This window comes from Equus przewalskii, chromosome 19 (assembly GCF_037783145.1).
Source record: "Equus przewalskii isolate Varuska chromosome 19, EquPr2, whole genome shotgun sequence".
Classification (NCBI taxonomy): Eukaryota; Metazoa; Chordata; class Mammalia; order Perissodactyla; family Equidae; genus Equus; species Equus przewalskii.
This window is the reverse complement of record NC_091849.1, coordinates 26128347-26144689: the sequence shown is the minus strand read 5'-3', so window position 1 is coordinate 26144689 and position 16343 is coordinate 26128347. Positions and strand designations below refer to the sequence as shown.

Genomic DNA, 16343 nt, shown 5'->3' with positions numbered 1-16343 from the left:
TGTGTGTCAGGGAGACTCATTCTCTGTTCCTACCCATAAGGGATAGGAACAGCGCCTATAAGGATGAACAGCGACCACAGCGAAGGGCAGGATCTTCTCTAACCCAAGGGAATGGATAGCACATGATCGCTTGTTAAGGGAGGTGAGGGAGCAAGTCTGAGCTCTGGTCTTGCACTGTAATTCTTGTAATTGAAAGTCCCGGGCGGTAAAGTGAGCACAAAGATTTGGTAGTTGGTGGAAATGTGAGAGATTCAGATAGAACATTTCTAGACCAAAATTCAGAATTTTCGGGAAAATATAGCAGTTGTTTCCGCCCGGTCTCGAACCGGGGACCTTTCGCGTGTTAGGCGAACGTGATAGCCGCTACACTACGGAAATCTGTCTTCCTTATGTTCCTTTACCTTTTTTAATGAGTCATGATGAACCTTAAATTTACTCTCTTCTTCACGAGATTTTCTTAGTTGAGGCGCTATTTTTCCTTCTACACTTTCCGATTGTTAGAATCAATAATATCTAAACTCGTTAACTTATAGCCAGGCCAATGCTACTCCCAGAGCCCTGTTAGTTTACAGACAGCAGGCAGGGAAATCTTAGGCAGACTCTGGGGAAATTTTATTTCAAGAAATTTCTTGATATCTTCTATTCAATTTCTCTGACTGTGTAACGTGCTCTGATCTTCATCTCTCCCTGACTGAAATTCATCCTTTAGGAGCTAAAACCAACTGGCAGAGCTTAGGGGACTTCCTCGGGCCATGGTTGAAGCCTGAGGGGCAGACGGTGGGGTGGCGGACTGTGCCCAGCTGTCTGTCAGGCGAGAGTAGTGGGGTGGCTGGGAAGTTTGTGAAAGTGGAATCTGGCGAGTAAGTCCAGTAGACGTCAAACGAACTTCTCCCTTCTGTTCTGCATCACTCACGTTGACTGCTCTGGAACGTGTCAACTCGGTGTGCGGTGTCTGTTAACGTCTTATAGCTGGAAGATCACCTTTGTGACTTACCTGACTCTCCTTTGTTATTCACTCCATTTCAGCTATCCTAGGTCACTGTCCTTACACTGCACACTGCAAGCGATCTGCCTTCTATTAGGTTCTAAGGCTGATCCCCTGCGAAGGTGCTCAGTAGTGAAAAAGAGTTTGTCCCCAAAGTGGTCGTGAGAAGCTAGTCACAGGAAAGAGGCTTCTGGACCTTTGAGAAAGGTCACAGCCTGGCCCTCTTTTGTGGCCACTAAAACGTGACCTGATGGAAATATTGTGAGTGGTGGAGGAGAGAGGCATGTTCCTCTCCTCTATTAGCGCAATCTCTAGCTGCACCTTTTTTGCTCTGAAATAAGATCAGCAAGATAAAGAGCTGTTATATTTAAGGCATATGTGTGTTTGTTAAGCTTTCTCAGCAATTTGGTTTGATGCTTATTTTAAAGAAACCATTGAATAGCCCAGTCCCATTTTGTGCACTGGAGGTATCCAATGCCCTAAAGAAAGTGACAAACAGAAGGAGGGAAGGGGGACCTAAGCTGATCATAATGAGAATTTTGTACATAGAAATTTAACTACAATAAGATTTCTGCATGGAGTGACAGCTATAAAAGTCACAGGGTTGTCTTACATGGCAACAGAAAAGGGGCATCCCCTCCAGTCTTAACGGTCAGGAAATACTTGCTAGCGGAATTGATGTGACTTAGCTGATGAAAAAAAATGTGAGGTGGTTGAAGAGCTTTGAATGGAGAGAGGATTCCTGCATTGGGGTGAACACGGAACTGAAGGTGAAAGCAGTGTGAGGAGCTCCAATTGTAGGTTTGAATCAGAGTGTGTCTTTATTTATTCCTTTCCTCATGGAAATTTATTCCCCTGAGAGTAAGTAAAATAGCAGGTGCTGGATCAGGGGGAGAAGGGAAGGCCTTCCACAGCATGGAATTTAGATTTAATCTGGATGGGATGGGTGGGAAAGAATTGACTGTTCAAAGAAGAACAGGACATTTTCCATTTCCGTTCAAAGACCTTTTGGCTTTTGTGTAAACAACGAATGAAGAGGGCCAATATTTTGTGGTAATATTTAGAAGCATTCATAACATTTGAAAGAACTATATAGCGAACACCACATACATATTTACTTATTGGAGATTGGTCCTCACTTTCTTTGCTGAGGACTTCTGCTTAAAAGATAATATTTCCCTGACGATTTCCCTTGCCCCTGGGATGAATCTATTACTTGGCATTGCTTCCAGAGCAATCTCCAAGTACTAGCCTTTGTGAAATGTTGGGGGTCACTGAAAAGCCATCTTTTTCAGGGTACATTGGGCTCACTTTCTTTTGAGCACCTAGGGTTGCAGTGTACCAAATGTTGTTCTCTGTTCCCTAAGGAGTAAATGACCTCATAGGCTCTTTTCTTTTTGAAGCTGAATGGCCACAAGAATTGAAAGTTTATCAGACAGGACATTGACTTGAGTGTTCTTTTCCTTATGCTGGTAGCCTGTCAGGATCTTGGTAGTGAGATTCATTCAAATGTCCACTTTTAACACTCCTAAATGAGACACATTCTTGAGCTTTAAAAATGAAAGACAGAGCCAGCATTCAGGTAAACGTGTACAACAAGAATAAGGAGCCTGGATGGGTTTGGGGAAGTTTAAAATCAAGGCAGAAAAAATTAATTCATTAAGACCAATTACCAGGGAGCAAATACACAGACACACACACACACACACACACACACACACACATATATATACACATATATATAAACATGTATACGTGATTCCCACACTACGTATTTATTATAGTTTCATGCATATATTGGCAGCTTCCTCATGCATAAATATCTCAGCTTAGCTTTGTGAACAATATCTAGGGGATCAAATTTTGCCAATCCTGAGGAAAGGCAGGTGATAAAAAAGAGTTCTGCTAAGTGTGGTTACAATTTTCCTCAAAGAAAATCATGTTTAATCACCGTCTACTATTTGCTCCAAATGAAAATATAAGTTCCAAGAAGAAAAGAATACTTTGTTTGTTGTGTTCACTACTTTATTCTCAGCTACTTAACAATCTCTGTCTTATAATAAGAATTCAATTAATATTCCTTGAACAAATGAATGGATGGATGGATGAATTAATGAATGAATAAACAAGGACCAGGTAAAAACCAAGAATTCAGTTTTGTACATCCAAAGTTACTTTTTCCCAGTGTATTGTAACTGATGGGCCTTTTAAACTTGTGCCAAGTGAGATGCCTGTAAGGTTATTTAGCACTTAAAATATCCTCTTCAAGTGAGCTTGTGATGAGACTGTCCTTGGACCTATCAACTGAAGCCAACTTGTTGTTGGCTTCCTGCTGCTTCTAGCGTTCGCCCCTGTCATCCTCAGCAAGGACACTGGGTCTTACTGTAGTGGTTATCACTTGTGTGTTATATGCAGAGGCTCTAGTTTTTTTCCCCCGCTAGATTCAAAGTAAACCAAGCACTGATCCCTTTGTCCTGGGTTTTTATGTCATAACAGAGAGATCAGGAAGTTGTTTTACACTTGTTCCCATCTGGATGATGCCTGCTCTAGCGGACTCCAGGGTTCTGGGACCACACTGACATCTACATTTCCTCATTTCTTTCTGGCTCCCATAAGGAGCCACCCTAGAAGCGTTTTGAACAAAGCCCGAGTGCCTATAATTGCCAAATACTCTCAGAACATGGAAGTAACAGCAAATTTGGTGGCCTATTGTGGAAGCTATAGAAATGCGGCATGCTTCCAGCTTTGGCCAAGAAAGAGGAGGCCAGGGATTCAGATGACCTGAGCAGGCCTTGAGTCTAGTACCATGGAAAGGAATTAATGGTCAGGAATAGAAGGTAGTTTCATTTGTGGCTCCTAAAAGTGGAGCTCCCGTGGGTCCTGTCCCTTAGCTCTATATTCTGAGAAGTTGGAGCAGCAGGGGAGGGGGGATATTGGTGACTGAGCCAGCATTTGTCACAAATCAGAAGAGTAACCAGAAATAACAACAGCTTGCCAATGAAGTTCTGACCACGTCCTGAATGTGACATTTGTTTCTTCAGCTTAACCTTATTAGGTTGGAATGGTAAGTGTTGAAATGAAAGACAGTGAAATTTGACTTAAAAAATTATTTTCTAGCCTCTTTAGTATTTTTATTCCAATATAAATGATGGTTCCCTATCACCACCTACTATTTTACTTATAACTTGGGTTTCATAGTGATGAAAAATCATAGTAAGTCAGAGATAGACTTAGTTATAATTATGGCAAATTAAGCACAGCATTTGCTTTCTCTCTTTCTCAAACTACACGATAGAGAATATTAGGGGATGTTTTAAGAAAATGCACTCACTTTGATCCTGACTTTAAGTTACCAAACACTCTCTTATCTAACAACCCAGTTTTCCAGCAATGCTCTGGACACCACTCTTCCTTTTTACCATCCATAGAATCGTGTCTTCAATGCTGTGTCTTCAACGACAACAACAAATCCACGCTGTCCTTTTCTTACTCCTGACCTTCCTCTGGTGAGAGAAGAAAGTAAAAGAGAAAACTCTCAACTTTCACAATAATGAACCTCACCTCTAAGGGAAAATTTACTCAAATTCTCTGGTCTTGACCCAAGAAAAAGTGAAATATTTCAAAGGGAGGATTTCTTCCTCCTTTCCCAGGAAGTCTCAGAGAAAAGCAGAAGCTCTCCAAAACCATAAAATCAGAGTGAAACTGGTCCAAGGATCCACCAACAGAGCTTGGAAGACTCAGCTCCCTTCTCAGTGCATAGGTTCTTTTCCACTCCTGGAGGAAATTCCAGGCTCGCCTACTTCTTATGTCTGCTTTTTTTGGTGACCTCATGAACCAGCAGCTTTAAACAAGCATGTGCTCTGCAGGCATCAAAGGTTTTTTCTATCTTATTATGGCTTTACTGCTTGAGAAAAAAAGGCAAGGAAGTATTAGGAGCTGTGGCAGTCTCTAAATTCTCTTGATTCTTTCTGCATCTCAGAAACTTCACACACTTGGAATATAAGGGGCACTCAGTGAATGTGTGGGAATGAATCCGTAACCTGTTAATTTGTTTCTCCACTACAAGGAAGTTAGTAGAAAGTGGTTCTATCCAGTTTTAGACTTGAGGAGTGGCTCATAGGGCCCCAAGTTTTCTCCTAAGTGTTTTCAAAAGCTGCAAGTTTGGGCCAGCCACAGGGCTTAGTGGTTAAGTTCAGTGAGTCCGGCTTTGGTGGCCCAGGTTTGGTTCCCAGGTGCCAACCTACACCACTATTTGGTGGCCATGCTGTGATGCTGACCCACATAAAAAATAGAGGAAGATTGACCCAGAAGTTAACTCAGGGTGACTCTTGCTCAAGCAAAAAGAGGAAGATAGGAAACATATGTTAGCTCAGGGTGAATCTTCCTCAGGGGAAAAAAAAGTTGCAAGTTAGACATGGAGGAAGAATGTGACTCTTTTCCAGATGAGTGCTCCAGGAACTCCAATTATGGAAATGCCTGGAAATAAAGTTTACCTCTCTGTCAAAAGAGCTGCAAGCAGCTTTCTTAAAGCAACAACTGTTTGTCCTGACTTCCATGATGGAGGAATCCTTAAGATGTGGGATCAAAGATGCTCAGATCTGGAATCACGGCAAGCTTCATGGATGAGACCAGTGCAGTTGCACAGAACTTCACATTCAGAAGGACCCTGTGCTTGAGGATTAATGCCCTGAGGTCAATCTCTTTAAATTCTTAATAATTTTATCTTTGAATTTGTATTTTGTAAGTGAAGACTATGAGACAGTGGAGCATGCACTGGGGGCTCAGACTTTTGCATATGGTCTGCCTTCTGCTGGCTCCCTGCCTCCCTGGGATACATTCTTGGCCACCTGCTCCTGTTTTCTCGCCCTGGGACACACCTGGCCTTCCCTGCCCTGCCTAGCCCCATGACTGCTGCCACCCTCCACCTCAGCTGGGGCCTGGGCTCTGGGTCCAACACTCCCACCCAGAGTGGGGAAGGCAACACCACCACTCCTTAGGTGGGCAGCTAGGGGAGGCCAGCCCCTGTCCACCCATATCTGAGTAGTGAGTGAGTCTCTGCACTGAGGTTGTAGTCCTTGGCATGGATTGGGGCTGCAGCCTGTGGGAAGGGGAAATTTACTTCCTCAGTTCTAGATAGAAAGCCTGTATGTTTTATTCTGAACTAAGCCCAGCATATTATTTAGCCAATCCTATGTGGGGTAATAATAATCTGTACCCTGGGGCAAGCATTTTTCATAGGGCTTCTTACATGGAGGATCCAAGACAGAAAGAGGCTAAACAATTTGCTCAAAACTACAAAGCAAATAAATTACAGAATTGATATCAAGTATCAGTGAAGTCTGGCTTCAGAGTTAGCGCTGCTGGCGACATTCCATGCTGCCTCCCATCCCCCAAGACCACACTCTTACAAGGATTTTCTCCTCCTTTGAACTTTCTGTAAATTCTCAAGGCAATTTGTGTAAGCTTCACTTACTTGTTTTAATTTTATAATTTTTAATATATAGTTTCTTGGTCAAATATAATTTTTAAAGTAAATATATTTGTTAAATTCTTGCTTCCATTTTTACTTTTTTTAGTTTTTGTGCCTTTATCTGCTGCATACTTTTATCTCACATATTGACAAAGATTTTACCCCTTAGTGAGTTATTCTTTTTTGACAGTTGAAAATATTTTATAATTTATTTAAAAATGTGTTCCAGTGCATTCTGGTTATTTTTCTTATGTAAATTTAAAAACAAAAAAGATGTTAATCACTGATTCACCCATACTATTGGTCTCCCATATAAGTATATAAAGAAACATGAGAATTTAGATGGAAATGTGAGAAGCTGAACTGACCACAAACATTAATTTTAAAAAACTCACTGGTTCGTTAAAAAAATACCACTTCCACACAAATATGAAACTGTTAAGGGAAGCACCATCTTTGCATAACATAGAAAATATTTGAAAGAGAAACTTTGCTCTTTTTCGTTGTCGTTTAACTAAAACACTGTAAGTGAATGTGAATTGTGCAAATTGATCATGTCATGCTTCCTGGTTTCCGGGATCTACACAATCCCCTGGGAGACAGTTCCTTCTATTTCTCTTCAAGTCTTGGATGCAGAGGCACCCCACAAATTGGAAATCCAATGTAGTCCTGGAAGGGTTTCTGAAGGGTCTCATTCTTCTTGCGATGGTTCTCCGAGTCTTTTGATCTCCCTTGCTCTCGCGTCCAGGGTCAGGCTGGGACGCCATTCAGTCACTCTGCCTTTTCCTGTCAGATCTCCTGAGTGACCTCAGACCGCGATTGTGCGAATCTCTGCCTTCACCTGTATCGAAGGGCTCCTTCCGAACTCTCGGCACAGCTAAGATTTGGAAATATGGTTCCAGACACCACTCCAAAGGCCGCTGGCAAGACCCCGTGAGCCGTGGGCTGCCTTTCAGTTATCACAGTGGTCCTCCTGTTATAGTAACAGACGTGGGACACTGAGCATGCACATTCCATGTCGGTGGATCACTTGACGTTTTTTAGGCTCTCTGGGCTCTGAGTCCAGTCATAGGAAGTACGATCCTCCCTTCTTGTGTGCCGCTGCCTGGCACAGAACGGGCAATTTCCAAGAGTTCAGTCCACCGGACCCCGGTTATTTTCCTGGGATCATTTTCTGGCGCCCAAAAGATGGAGATCACAGAATCTCCTCAGGTCAGATAAACCTAAATAGGACAAAAGCGAGGAGTTTTTCTGAAATCTACCATCCACCGAGGCTGCTTAAAATTTCTGCCCTGCGTTTAGAAAGCTATTCTCTCCCGAGGGGTAGTCTTTGCTTGGGGTGAGTCAATGACTCTCATAGTATTGATTTGAATACATGGAAGAGTGTAGCTACTTTGATAATTTCTTGAAAGAAAAGGTCAATTCAATGCTGCCGAACCTGGGCTAGCCAGAAAATGTATATTCACCATTAGAGAAGAGAACACCGAAGACGTCGAGGTTTCCGTAGTGTAGTGGTTATCACGTTCGCCTCACACGCGAAAGGTCCCCGGTTCGAAACCGGGCGGAAACAACTGTACTCTGACGAGCTTCGTTTTTCAGTTTCTGCTAAACTTTCCAGCTGACGTGTCTAAAATTGCACCACAGCACTATCCTCAGGGTGGGCTTGTCAATGGAATAAGGCGCCAGAGGGGATGTGAATGGGGCTTGTCTCCGCTTTGTTAGGAATCCTCAGTGTGTCCCCGACGGCTCCTCGGATTTCTAACAGGAAAAGATCCGAAACCGAGAGTAACCGAGTGTCGAAGGCCACTCGAGGGTTCATTGTCTCCAGCAATTTATTTATTGCTACACAAATACTTTCAGGTATCACCTGACTTTTAGAGACGAGGGAGAAAAGAAGTATGGGGTATCGTAGGGGGCGGGGGGTGGCTAAAACAAGATTCTGCAGGGAGATCTCAGCGGAGCAGAGCCCACTGCTGACCCTGGCGCTCGTGAGTCCTCCTTCCCTGGGTGCTCCCACCGCCTGGTCCCCAGGAAGACCCAGGAACAGGGTTCACAGCTTGGTTAATGGCCCTTTTGCCGTGGGTATTCCCACAGCCGGGCCAGCTTTTGTGGAAAGCTGAGGTCTTGCAGAACCCAGGGTTGGACCTGCCCCTCCAGGTCAAGACAGTTCACCACACTCACTCCTTTCCAGGACTGCCAGGAGCTCAGCTTCAGTGGGATCAACGTGAAGTTCCACTTAGTCCCGAACGCTCCAGGTGGATTTAGGATGGGGTTAGGGTGTGCTTCCCTGCACGTCTGTGCCCTGGAGTTCTCACAAGGAACCTGGACGTGCAATGTTCTTGCTGGACATTTCCCAAGACTCAGCAACCAGCTGGTGATCATCCAGCTCTGACCAAGACCATTCCCGGCGGGAGGAGGGATTCGGCAGCCTCTAGGTAAGTGTGGCCATTTGCTGGGGTTTCTAGAAGTGAGGGAGAAGACAGAGAAAGGTTTAATAGTGACTGGGTTGTGTGTGTTAGTCTCATATTTTACTCAAGAACCCAAACCATGCTCGACGGTCTTTCTTTTCAAATGGCTGAGTAGTTGAGGGGCATCATGTAAGTGTTCAAAGCCCACTTAAGTACATCACATTTGGCTCGTGTTCAACTCAAGGACAAAGTCCCCTTTGCTGGATGTGAGCCCAGAATTAGTAAGAATGTGAATCGATTTAAAACATTAGGAAATAGATTCAGGTTATTTATGTATTGTTTTGCCTCTTAGGCCTAAAAACAACCCTGCCTTTTGTCTTCAAGCTTAAAAATAAAGTGCCTCATTGGGAGTGTTGAGCAGATTCTTCAGTGAATCTAACACAGTTCTATCAGGCTGCCAGCACTGGAGAAGTGCTAATGCACTACTTCCCATCTTGTAATATCCCTGAAAGAGAGCAGTGAGGGGGGAATCCTCCTAATGGGCAAAGCTTTGGGCAGCGGACTTAGTCTTCTACTGCTTTCAGATTAAGAATAGACATGAACTCATGCACAGTGAGTTTGGCTGGTTGGTCAGAGAGAGCACAAAGTATGAAGATCTTTCTATCACATGTTAACCTCCACCAGAGCGCATCCACCACAGAAGAAGTACTAAATAACCAAGTAACCAGAATGCTTCTGCCAGTTGTTGTCAACCAGGCTTAGTACCTAGCAACTCCAGTGCTGGCAAATTGGTCACATGAGTGGAGTAGCAAGGTGGCAGGGATGGGCCCAATAACAAGGGATCCCATTCATCAAGGCTGATCAACTTATTGCCATCACCAAACATTGAACCTGCCAACAGGACAGACCAATGCTGAGTCCTTAATGCAGCACCTCTGCAGGAGAGCAAGAAGCCACCTGCCTCTTACTAGTTTACTCAGGAGGAGTGAGCAACCTGACCAATCAGAGTCCTAGAGAAGATATTCCCAGATGGGATGAATCATTATGTGAAGGAAGGGGCTCTGAGTAGCAGAAGTGGTGGAGTGGATTGGATGAGATGGATATTATACCCAGAAACATTCCCTTCTAGTGCAAGACACCCATTTCTCCCAGCAGTCTGGAGTGTGGTTTGCTGATAGCTCAAAGCTGACCTCCTCCCAGGAATTGCTTCAACTAAAGGAAGCTACTTTGTCTAAGGTTACACCCTCTCTCTGGGAGCAGCCTACATCTAATGACAGGTCTCTGAGTGGATGCAACAACTTACTTCTTGTGTCTCAATTCAGGGCAACACCGAAGGGTCATTGCGGCTCCAGAGCTCCCTGTGGGATTGGATGAGACCTCTGTTGCAACAACATCACAGTTCACACTTTCTCTTTATCCTCTGAATTCCTCCTGTATATTCTTCCTGGAAGCACTTCCCAGTAAGCTTCCTTCATAAAAACTACCCCTCTGAGTCACCCCAGTGAACTCAGTCTAATACATTCCTCTATAGTCTACTTGCAAAAGAGTTACTAAAGACATTATTTTAAAGCATAAGTCACATGTGTCTCTCCTGGAATCAGAATTATCCAGTAGCTCCCCCCTTGTACTTGAAGTAAAGCCAAATTCCCAAGATCTCCTACAAGGTCCTACACGTTCTAACCCTCCATTTCTCTCTGTCTCATCTCCATTACTCTCTCTCTCATTTGTGCTCTGGCCACATGGGCCCTCTTGCTATTCCTCAAACAATCCATGCAAATACCCAGCTTTTGACTTTTGCACAGGCTGTGCTCTCTGCCTGTGATACCTCACCACCTTCTTCCAGTCAAACGTGCTGCTACAATGTTAATAAGCCTACACTAACAACTCTGTTTAGAATCCCAGCCTATTCTCAACACTACAGTTCCCCCTACGTAACTGTATTTTTTCTATCACATTTAACAGCCCCTTATACATTATGTGATTCCTGATTTTTGTCATGTATATTAGTTTTATCCGTTTCCACCCTCTATGAGAAATTTTGTTGTTGGTGGTGGTAGTAATGTGTTGTGTCTGTAATTCCCTAATGCCTCCGAAGTGCCTGAAGCTGGGAGATCTTTATGCTGCAAATTTGTTCATGTGACTTCTCTGTCTAACATCCTTCCATGCATTCCCATTGCTGTTGGAATCAATTAAAAAATCTTTATCTTCATGTACAAATAATGATCATTCTTAGTTTACACCTGACATAGATCAATCATTACCTGTTAATTATTGTCAGCACTCTCTTTACCAACAAAAGTACCCTAATTTAGATATTGCATTCTACTAGAGGGTCCAGGTTCATCTACACATTCTCTCCTCTTCTGGCCTCATCTCCTAATACTCTCCCCCACCACTCTGCAGTTCAGTCTTACTCTCCAGGCACACTGGCAGGTCTTAGCTCCTCTCTCCTCAGGTGCTTTTGTCCATGCTGTTCTTTCTGAGGTGTAAAAAAGGAAGCCACTGCTGGCCCTTCTCCTGGCTGTCCACTTAGCTTCTTCCTTCTCCTGTCTGATTCCATGACGTTCCCTGTGTCACACACCATTAACTGCATCCCCAATGTCTCGCCTACCAGAGAGAAGGCGATATTTCTGAATCAAGCATGCCTGCACTGTGAATTCCTCCACGTCTTCACTGACTGTCTGGTTTTGCTTCAGACCTGTAGCATGTAGCAGGGAATTCAGAAAGAAGAAGGAGTAGGAAATGTGGCCAGGACCCTATTTATTTGTGTTCAATATAGTTAAAACAAAAGAGCATACTGGGGTCAGCTCTGTGAAGCACAATCAGAGAACGTCTATCAAAATTGCCAATGCACATTTTCTTTGATGCCGTTTTCCCACGTGTGCAAGGTATCATAACATACACGAGATACGGTGTATGTTCATAGATATGAACAATGTTTGCAGCAGCAGGATGGGGAAAATTAAGCAAACTGTCCGTTAAACTGTGGTACATTCCATATAGTTGAATACCATGCAGATTTAAATGAAGATGAAAAATTCTTTTCTGTTCTGATACAGAAAGACCACAAAAATACATTCTAAGTAAAAAAATAAAAAAGAGCAAGACAGAAAAATATCTGGATAAATGCCACTCTCTGAAAAAAAGAAAAGAACATATATCTGTGTAACTTTACACATTTAAAATCTCAGGAAGGATAAACAAGATACTAAAAACAATGGTAACATTTTGAGGGGACAAAGACTGGGTAGAAAGGTTGGGCACCTAGAAAAATTGGGTTTCACGGCTTCTGGAATGATGACTAGAGTCACATTTCTAGGACTGGGCAGTACCGATATTCCCGAAGTGACTTCCGATTTGAGGTCACCCCAGAAATCTGAGCCAGCAGGTGAATGGGAAGGCTCACGAATGTCGACCAAGTCCGACCCTGGAGATGCTGGGCTAGTGAAGCCTGGCAGACTCCGGGACAATCAGGAGTCAGACCCGTGGGAATACTCTTCGGGCACAAAATTTTATCTGTTAATGAGCGGCTTTTCCGAAGCCTGGACTCGCTCGCAGTTCAGGGCATCAGGTTCATTATCCGCACGTGCTCATTACCAGCCTTTTAGAGAGGAGCAAATACTTCCAGGGATTCCCGGACCATTAGCCGCAGTTTGAAACGTTTGTTTCGACTTTCATGTGTATGAATACGACTTGCAACCAATGTTCTTTCTTTTGTTTTGTTTTTGTTACTCGTGAGAGAAAGCGTCTGATTCCGTTTATGGAAAGCAGCAAAGAAATTCTCCTAAGACAAACAACAGTAACAATTGTTTTGACGTTAACACTTCAAAAAAAGGACGGTAGCTAAGAGTTCAAGGCTGGTTAGCTCAGGCGGTTACAGTGCGGTGCTAATAATGCCGAGTTTCGGGGTTCGATCCCCGTGAGTATCTCTGGCTTGCTTCCACCTCTAAAAGGAGACTATTGATTATCTTCAGAGAAACTTGATTCCTAACCTGTGAAAAGCGGGGAGTAACGCACAATGCGCTAAGGGTTCCCAATCCATTGCCGTCTTTTTCCCTTAACCAACTCAGTTCCCGGGTTCCCTTAAGTTGAACATTTCCCCAGGCAGAGTTCCTCCAGGAGCCATGCAGAGAGCCCAAGAGTGGAAGCTTTGCCTAATGGAGAAATAAAAGTGGAAAAGATTGCTGGCAACTTTTTGTGAAAAGCTTACTTGATTTTAAAATCGTCTTTCCAAAGCAGTTTTGTAACCCCCTCCTTTCTCAAATCATCAAGAGAAACAAAGTAAAGAGAGGTTCTTAAAAGGTTGCGCTTTCCATGTCTCTGAAGATCGTTTAAGGTTTCACTGACAGCTGACATGACCCCGTGAGGAAGCACCACGGAAGGTGAAGGACTGGCTCAGGAGACTTCCTCTCTCGACGTGTCTGTATCACTTTGAACAGGAAAAAGAACAGAGACCTTTTCTTTTTGTTTTTTAGTACAGGAGTCCAATCTGGATTCTTGTGATAAATACATAGACATGCATCTTGCATCATTGCTTCTGACTTGAAAGGATGGTGAAATATCACAGCTACCCCTGATCTCTGTGGGTAGTCTTTCTCCAGCCTGGTAAAGTTCTCCTGCCAGCATGCGATGATCAGTATTCAGCTCAATGGGAAGTTCTTTCTGGAGTTTTCTGTTCTCACAGCTCTCTCCTTTCTGCTACTCTGTGCTGCCAAGTCCAGCTGTCTTGGTCTCCTGGACTATCAGCTCCCTCTCATCAGCTCAGGGAGTTCACCAGCCTCTGCCTGGGTTCCCCTTCCCTGCATTGGGCCCAGAAACTCTCTCAAGGCAGTAAGTTAGGGGCAATCCTCATTCTCACTTCATTTTCCCCCAGGATGGCTTCATTTTTTTCTCTTTCGGGGATTACTCTCCTTCTTTGCCTGATGCTCATTGTCTTAAAAATTGTTGTTTCAAATATTTTTTCAGGTTTTAGTTCTTTCAGGCAGGAGGGTAAATCTGATCCCTGTTATCCCATCTTCGCTGGAAACAAGATTCACCACTATTTGGAGGATGAAGAGGGGGAAGTTAAGCCCTCTGCTGTGTCTGCTGTGCGTTGCAGGCTTTTGTGAGCAGACAGGGGCCCCTTGGTAAGCACAGTGGCCTGTCTTGGGGCAGTTTGCACTACCCTTCTGGGAATTTTGGGACCTCAGGTGGCTTGTGGCAGGCAGTCTGCACAGATACTCGAATGACTCTCCAGGACCCAACTGAGTCAACCCGTCTGGAAGGTCAAGGCTACAAGCCTCCTCGTGGATCAGAATGTCTTCTTCCTGGTTTTCTGTGTGCCAGGGCTGGTTAAGGGGGAGGATGGCACTTACAGGAGGACAGGGCCTGGGACCAGGGCTCCTGAGAGGACAATGCAACCAAAATGGGCATGTGGATTTCTGTTGGACTGGAAGGCTAAAGGTAGGAATTTTCGGATGAGGGGGCCAGAGACTTGGGGTATGTGGGATCTGTGTACTTTTTCTTTATTGTCACACTGCCTTTCACTTGTGGGAATTCTGGTCGTCCTCTAAGAAGTCCTGGTAGTGACTGCCACCTGACACAGCCTCACAGGCTGCAAGTGGATAAATGAATGGGACCTGCCAGCCCCTGAGTCCACTGGAGGGACGCCTCTCAGTCCCTGGCTCAGACCATCTCTGTCCCTGCCCACATCAGAGGGTGTGGAGAGATGAGACATGGCTGGACTCACTTGTGGCCTGGGTGGGTCTTGAAGGGAACAGCTGTTTGCCGATGATCTTTAAGTGAACTTTCTTGTAAAAGTCACATTTAATCTGTACTGATGATGCTGTTAGAAAGAGTAGTTTGTGTACTATTTGATTTTGAAATGCTCAGGAGAATAAGGGCATCCTCAGTGAGTCTATTTTGGCATAAATATTAAGGTAATTAAATTAGACCTTATGGTATTGATTATAAAAATTGATGATTTTTGTTGCCCTACAATTATATTCCAGATGAGCAGCTTTATGTTCACCATTTCAAGTAGTTGATTTTCTAATTTTAAAGTGTATTTGAAGAAAATTTAATTGGGAAAGTATAGTCTCTTCAACAAATGGTGCCGAGACAATCAGATATCTGCATGCATAGGTGTCGGAAAGGCAGTCTATGTTCATAGTCTCTTGACCCCTGCTCAGCCACAAAAGAATAAATAGTACACTTAAAAATGGGTGAATTTCATCGTATGTAAATTATACCTCAATAATGCTGATTAGAAAAAGAAGTATAAATCAAGGTTATAAAAACACAGAAATAGCGGTAGTTACACAGTGCCAGATTACAAAGTGATACTTTATACATCCTAGAAACTAGCTCAGAAAATATGTATTGTAAGAAAAGTATATTTCAAGCAAAGGGAGACACTTCGGCATGTCTACACCTTGTCTAGGTATTACTCCATTTAACACTCATCTATCCTGAGGCAGTAAATAACACCACACACTATTGTAGTTTCAACAGCGGCATATGAATTCAAGTGGCCCTTTAAAATCAGTCTTCTGGCAGACAACTGTCTTTTGAAATTATCCACAAAGACAGCAATCAGACAGTTTGCCCATTAAAGAAGCATAGAGCAGTTTGAGAAGTACCCTGAGAAAAATTATGACCATTAATACTATGAGCCCAATGATACAATTTCAAAATCAATGCTCTAAGCTATCAGTTCTTAAGTCCGTAAAGAGGAGATCAGAAAAGTGCATACTTTTACTGTCTTTGTATAATTATCTACTTAATTGCCTTTACTGATACGGTCTTTCTTCACATGTATTTGAACTATCATCTGACGTCACTTCCTTTCAACCTGAAGAACTTCCTTGATTATTTCTCATAAGACATGTCTGCTACCAAGGAGTTATCTTAGTTTTTGTTCTTCTGGGAGTGCCTTCATTTTTGAAAGATGGTTTTGTTGTATATAGGATTTTTTGGTGATAGTTTTCTTTTTTTCTTTCAGCATTTTCAATATGTCATTCCACTATCTTATAATCTCCATTGTTTCAGATAATAAGTCAGCTATTTTTCTTGTTGTGTTTCCCTGGCGTAGGTGAATCATTTTTCTGTTCCTGCTTTCAAGACTTTCTCTCTGTCTTTAGATTTCAGTGGTTAGAGTGGTGTATATGAAAGTGTGGATCTTTGTGTTTATCCTTCTTGGGATTTGTCGAGCTACTTTGATGTGTAGCTTGATGTTTTTAGGCAAATGTGGGAAGTTTTTGGCCATTATTTTACAATATTTTTTCTGCCTTTTAATCTTTCTGTTTGTGGTAGTACAATTAATGGTGTCTCACAGATCTCTGAGGCTGTATTCTCTTCTCTTCTTTCTGTTCTCCACAGTGGATAATCTCCACTGATGCATCTTCAAGTATATTGGTTCTTTCTTCTGACAGCTCAAATCTACTGTTGAATCCCTCTGGTGAATTTTTCCTTTCTGGCATTTAATTTTTTCTTTCTGGTA

General features: G+C 43.2%; 2 non-coding genes across 2 annotated transcripts; one reads left to right on the top strand and one right to left on the bottom strand.

Annotated features, from left to right (window-relative positions):
• Nucleotides 1-305: 305 nt before the first annotated feature.
• Nucleotides 306-378, bottom strand: TRNAV-AAC (transfer RNA valine (anticodon AAC)). Its single transcript has one exon. It is a non-coding gene; the product is annotated as a tRNA-Val (tRNA).
• Nucleotides 379-7952: 7574 nt separating this feature from the next.
• On the top strand, nt 7953-8025 carry TRNAV-CAC (transfer RNA valine (anticodon CAC)). The gene has a single exon. It is a non-coding gene; the product is annotated as a tRNA-Val (tRNA).
• Nucleotides 8026-16343: the final 8318 nt, after the last annotated feature.